This window comes from Amaranthus tricolor, chromosome 17, assembly GCF_026212465.1.
Source record: "Amaranthus tricolor cultivar Red isolate AtriRed21 chromosome 17, ASM2621246v1, whole genome shotgun sequence".
Lineage (NCBI taxonomy): Eukaryota > Viridiplantae > Streptophyta > Magnoliopsida > Caryophyllales > Amaranthaceae > Amaranthus > Amaranthus tricolor.
The window spans coordinates 20,244,302-20,250,768 of record NC_080063.1 but is presented as its reverse complement, the minus strand read 5'-3'; positions in this window follow the sequence as shown (position 1 = coordinate 20,250,768).

The following is a 6,467-nucleotide window of genomic DNA, read 5'->3' as shown; positions in this document are numbered from 1 at the left end:
ACAAGTGTTTTAATGATTTTCATGTCATACGAGCATTAATATTATATTACCAACTAGATTATCTCCCTACAATGCACGTTATTTTTTATTTTATTGTTTTGATTATTAAAAAAATAAATTTTAAATTATTGGTTATTTATTTTCAATGAATTAATAATTGCATATAAGAGCTAATATTTAATTTATTTTTAATTTTAAAAATATATTTTACAAGTTCTGTATGAAGTTTAACAATGTTATTTTGATATAATTTTTGACTAACTAGTTCATAACAAACAATGTTAAAAATAAATTACATTCAACATATATTATAATCTTAAATTAACTCAAATATTTCAAATGATGATAACATAAAATATTTTAAATAATAATATAAATATAAAATTAAAACTAGCTTGTTTTGTATGAAACACTACTACAAATTGTCACTTGTGCCATTAATTATGCCACAGAAATTCAAAATCTGTAGCAAGTTTTGATCTTGTCACGGAAAAAATAGGTTTCAAGACATTATCATAATCATACCCAAAATTTTTACCACGAGTAAATATATATCGTGGCAAAGATGTACTTGTGCCACAAATTATGCCATGGGCAAATATATATCGTGGCAAATAAACAATTGTGCCACGGGTAAATTAATATCGTGGCAAACAAGCGCTTGCGCCACAAATCATGCCACGGAAAATTTTTTTGTGGCAAACAAAAACTTGTACCAAAAATTATGTCACAGGTAAATATTTATCGTGGCAAATAAAGACTTATAGGTCACGAGTAAATAGCTATTGTGAGATTGTGTTATAAATTATGGCACCTGAATTTGACATTTATCGCAAGTTTTGATCTTGCCACGAAAATAGTATATTTTAAGAGAAAATTAAAAAATAAAAAAAGTTTGTCGATGATTTAAATTTAAAATCTTCATCCAACTTAATTAGTTCTACATTTATTAGAAAATAAGTAATTATTTTCCTTTTTTTAATTTAATATAAGAAATAAATTCTTTAAACAATGATTCAATTCAATATATTTCAAATAAAAAGCTTTTTGCACTTACCAAATAGGCAAATACTCAAACTAGACTTTAAACAATGATTTTAGGTAAGATTAAAGTAACCTATTCCAAGACTTTTCCAATTTTAATTATTGGTTTATAATTATAATTGAGATGTATAATTTCAATACCAATACGACTAATTATGTACTAATACTACATTAACTAGACTAATAATGCACTAATACAACTAATATTATACTAACGATACACTAATACGACTAATAATACACTAATACGAGTAATAATATACTAATGCAACTAATAATATACTAATAAGACTAATAATATAGTAATATACGACTAATAATATAGTAATATACTAATAACTAATAAGTGTTAGCTAAGTAATATATATTAATACGAGTAATATTATTCTAACATACGACTAATTTTGTTGCATTTAGGAATATTAGTTGACCAATTTATTTTTAGTAATTTTGCGACTAATTTTTTTCAACTAATTATAATTTTGTTTAACTTACTTTTAATAATTTTGTTCAACTAGTTAATAATAATAATAATAATAATAATAATGATAATAATAATAATAATAATAATAATAATAATAATAATAATAATAGTGGATAATACAAGATTTTGTAAATTTTCCTACAATAATACCAACTATTGATTAACCATGAATAATCCCAACTTAAAAGGGTGTTTTTCTAGAAAATCTCCAATATGTTAAAAATCAAACTATAGGTGATTATAAGACAAAAAAATGGTAAATCTATAATCTATAACTATTACTAAAACAAAACACAGATGACATCATCATTTTTAAAAATTGCTTACGTGTCACAACCTCAACAAAAGTTTTCCTCCGAAACTCAATAATGATGTCATTGTTATTATGACTAATATTTATATCTTTGACTCTACTATTTTGTAATTATGACTATAATATTATTCATATTGATTGATTTTTTACTTTTTAGGTCATATACTTATATTGTTTAATGTATTAGAAAATCATGTATTTAATTTCTGTTTTTTCAATTATTTATAAAATCTCTTCAATTTTAATTATTAAATGATTATAAAATCTTAGTTTATACAAATATGTCAGAAATTTTAATAAAACCGTGCATCGCACAGGCACTATCTAGTTAGTTAAAAAACTGAAGTTGGTATTATTCTAAGAAAATGCCCCCCTAAGTTGGTATTATTCATGGTTAATCAATAGTTGATATTATTGTAGGAAAATTAACAAAATATTGTATTACTCACGGTAATTTTTCCTAATAATAATAATACACTAAGTGGTAGGAGTGTTATGTTATAAGTATATTAACATTACTTAGATTATCACTAAATAACTAATGATCTAGTGGTTAGAGTGTTAGTAAACCAACTAATGTTATTGATTGTTAACATTAAATCCATACTACTAGTTGAATTTCCATGTTTACGAGTCTAAAAGTGTAAATGATTTGTACTCACGTATAGCCGAATATAATTTACAATGAGTCATTGTATGTGGAAAAAGAATATGATTAATCACGGGTAAATGCATGTGGCAGAATGAAATAAATTGTAACACCCCTGAATTTCCAACCCCTTAAACGAAACCAGAATCGTGAAGGAAGGGAGGAAATTCGGGTGTTACATAAAAAGAAAAAGAGAAAATACTTAACATAAATGCTAAGGATTAATTAAAAAGGGTGAGTGAGTTGAAATTTCGGCAGCATCTCTGCTGAAAACTGAGGATGTGACTAGAATATGTATAGTTATAATTGATTAACATGATTAAACTAATCTAAGGCCTATAACGCCTTTCAAAAGAATACGTCACGACGGAATAAATCATCGTCGGCTTCACAAAACATCAACTCTAACGAGGATCGTGGTTCGAGTGTCAACGCATCGATCTGACGGAAACTAAAGGAGTATTCTCCCTACTGTACATCCAAAACTACGCAGCGGATCAATGGATCATACGAGGAGTCACGTGGCTCCATACAAAAGAAGTTTTACAACCCCAAAAGAAAACTGTACAAGTATCATAGAAGCTACAAGCATTAAGACAATTTTATATACAATTGTTACGTTCGTACTCCGCTCTTTCCCCAATGCAAAGCAAAAGAAGCTCCTATACCTGTCATGCCAAGTTATGATCCTCCTGCTGCTCAACATAATGACCATAGTCATATGCGTCATAGCAGGAACATCATAGAGAGTCATGAGCAAACAACAACAACATGTACACGTCAGTAATAATGAACTTATAATAATTGAAATCATTAAACAAAACAATAGACAACGATATAGTATGGCAATAGCAAGTCTACTCATCTGTTTGAACACCTCTATCTATTCATAATTTCTCTTTCAAACTACTAATCTCTCGGAATATATTCAAGGGTAGTGAATCCTTTCTCTATTCATGGCATAGTGACACGGCCAAGGGCGTTATCGGCCATCCGGCGCCCATTGGCAAAGTATGAGCTCATGCCCCCTCCAGCTGACCCTCTCGGGTCCTACCTTCGGGAAAAACTAACACACTGGGGTACTAAACCAGTGAAGAGGCCACCATATTGGGGTTTGCAAGGCCCGCATGGTATCGCCTCGGTCAAGGGGCGGTATCGGCCATCCGGCGCCCAATGACCCAAGCATGCTCATACCCCCCTTACGGTGGTCCCGTCGAACCTCACCTAGGGGACTATTAAATCAACCGGACATAATCCAGTCGAGTCACGCCAATTAATCATACATCAAGGCTCAATAAGTAGGAAATCACTTCGACACCACACACAACTACGATGCGTTCTCTACTATTTAGAAATTTGTTCTCATAGTCTCCTAATGTTTTCATTCTACTTGCCTATATTACTAGTATGACTATACGCTAGCATAATTCACTTTCTAGCGCTCTATAATTCTAATACGATGTATACAATCATGAAATATTGATAATACTTTGTAACGATAAACATGATAATAAATTACTGCGTGTACGTACCTGTAAGCGTCACTGCACGACCACAAGTTACAAAAATCACCCAACTAAGGGTCTACTTTCCTCTTATAAACTGGGAACCTATACAAGTTGGGAATAGAACTTATAAGTTCTCTTAACTACTTGGGTATACCAGCAAGAAACCAAGTAACCACTATCATCCATTCACGACAAGTTTTCAATTACTTCTAGCACGTACGCATCTCATTCAACATCAAGCATAATCGTCAATTCAACAATAACACAAGTTTTTCCATCGGCAAAGAATAAAAGGATCATGTCGACTGTTTCATTATGCCAACTAACTTTGAGTTATAACGGTTCACATCATCTTAATATAAGGCGACGATTCACACTTAATGTTGATGTAGTGCTAATATGACGACAACGACGAGTCTTACAGTTATCACATCACAGCATCATTCATTATATTCTCTAAGGTTAGAAAGAACTAAAATCAAGCATCATAACAAGTAGCTTTAATAATTCTCAACAGTTGACACTATGTTCATAGCCTTACTAATATCATTTAATTATACTTCGATAATCTAACGAGGGCACTTGTAATCAACATTAATAATTTCTTTTACTTCAACAAGGTCAATTAAGACCACCCTACCTAACAAAACTCCCACACTCAACACAATTAAGGTTACTCATTACTAAGACACCATCAAAATAGCACACTACCATTATTTTCATTCATACTTCAAACTCTAAGTCAAAAATATTTTCAATTCATCAAACATACTCTTACCCACAAAAAGATTCTATGAAAATAATACAAAGCTCAACACTATTTATTCATATTTCTAAAACCTAATTCATGAATGCATTCAAATCACCAATCCAATTATCACTCACAGCAAGATTTAATAACCATCATACAAAGTTTAACACTTTTCATCCATATTTCAAAAACCCGATTCATATACATTCAAGTCATCAATCAACTTCTTACCCACAACAAGATTCAATGAAAAATCATACAAATTTAACACCAAGTTCATAAACTTAGTAAAATTCTAATTAGTTACTAGGAAAATTACTTAGAGTGAACTTGAGAGGCTTACAATGGGGTAACAAGAAAAGGAGTAAAGACTAGACGGTTGAGAGGGACACCACGCGCCTGGCCGTGGCTGCTGGTAGCGGCCGCCTTTACTGCAGAATGGGAGGAAAACGCAGCCTTGCTGCTGCTTGCGAGGAGAAGCGAACGCGGAGGCTGCTGCTTGTGGGGAGAGGCGAAGGCAGCGCAGAGGAGAAGGGAGAAGGAAGCGCACGGGAAGAGAGGAAGAAGGAGAAGGAGGAGAAGGAGAAGGAGAAAACGGCTTGTCTTCAATGTTTAGGGTTTCGTGGGTCTTTAACCGTTTTCTCCTCCTTTTTTTTTTTTTAATTATTATTATTATCATGCTTATTTTATTTATTTTTATCTCGGTTCATTTTGTTGCGAGATCCAACTAAGAGACTCACTTTCGCGGCCTCACACATTTTAATAAAATAATCATTTCGATTCGAGCCTCTTTATTTAAGAAATCGTAACTATATTTTTGATATATATATATAAATTAACATTTAAATTCATGTATGCAAGAAATTTATTAAAACTAATTTCAGAAATAATTAAATATAATCGTAAAATCTTTAAAAACTATTAAAATATTAAATTATGTCATTAAAATCTCGGGGTGTTACATAAATAGTCATGGGTTATGCTTGTGGCAAAAGAATATAATTAGCCACGGGATCTACCGTGACAAAAAAAGAGTTTATGCCACAACCATAATTTCCCGTAGCTGGACATCATAGTCATAGGAAATTCTTACTTGTCCCACGACTGCTACTGTAGGATAAGTGATGATTTGTAATAGTGAAACTATATATTTGAATGTTGAGACGAATCCATGTAATTAGCGCAAATATCTTATTAATCACAATAAGATTGTAATTGACACTTTTAGAATTGATGAATAAAAAAACATTTTAAAGTAATTGCGTCTATTTAGATAAATAAATATTAAAAGAAAGTTAGGGTATAAACTTAAAGTAAATGTCAGGTGATTGCAAAATGAAGTTGTTTGCTTTACACGTGCAAATGTTCGTTTTCATCTTTGTCTGACCTTCAATCTTTATTTATATTAGGTAGATTATTGAAATGTTGATTGCATTTACTAATTCTAATAGTGTTTTTACATATTTTGATTAAATAAATTAATTCAATGCGTTTAGGCATTGTTGAGAAAATTACCAATTTCAATGTAATTGATCATTATGATATTATTTATTAGAATAATCAATGTTAATCAATGCTAATGAAATCCAATTCCATTTATAGTAGGATGACATCATCATCTTATATTGGAGGAAAAACTTTACTCCACAACATGACACCTCATAAGTTTTGGGTATGATGATGTCAGCGTTATTTGCTTTAGTTATAGGTATAAATAT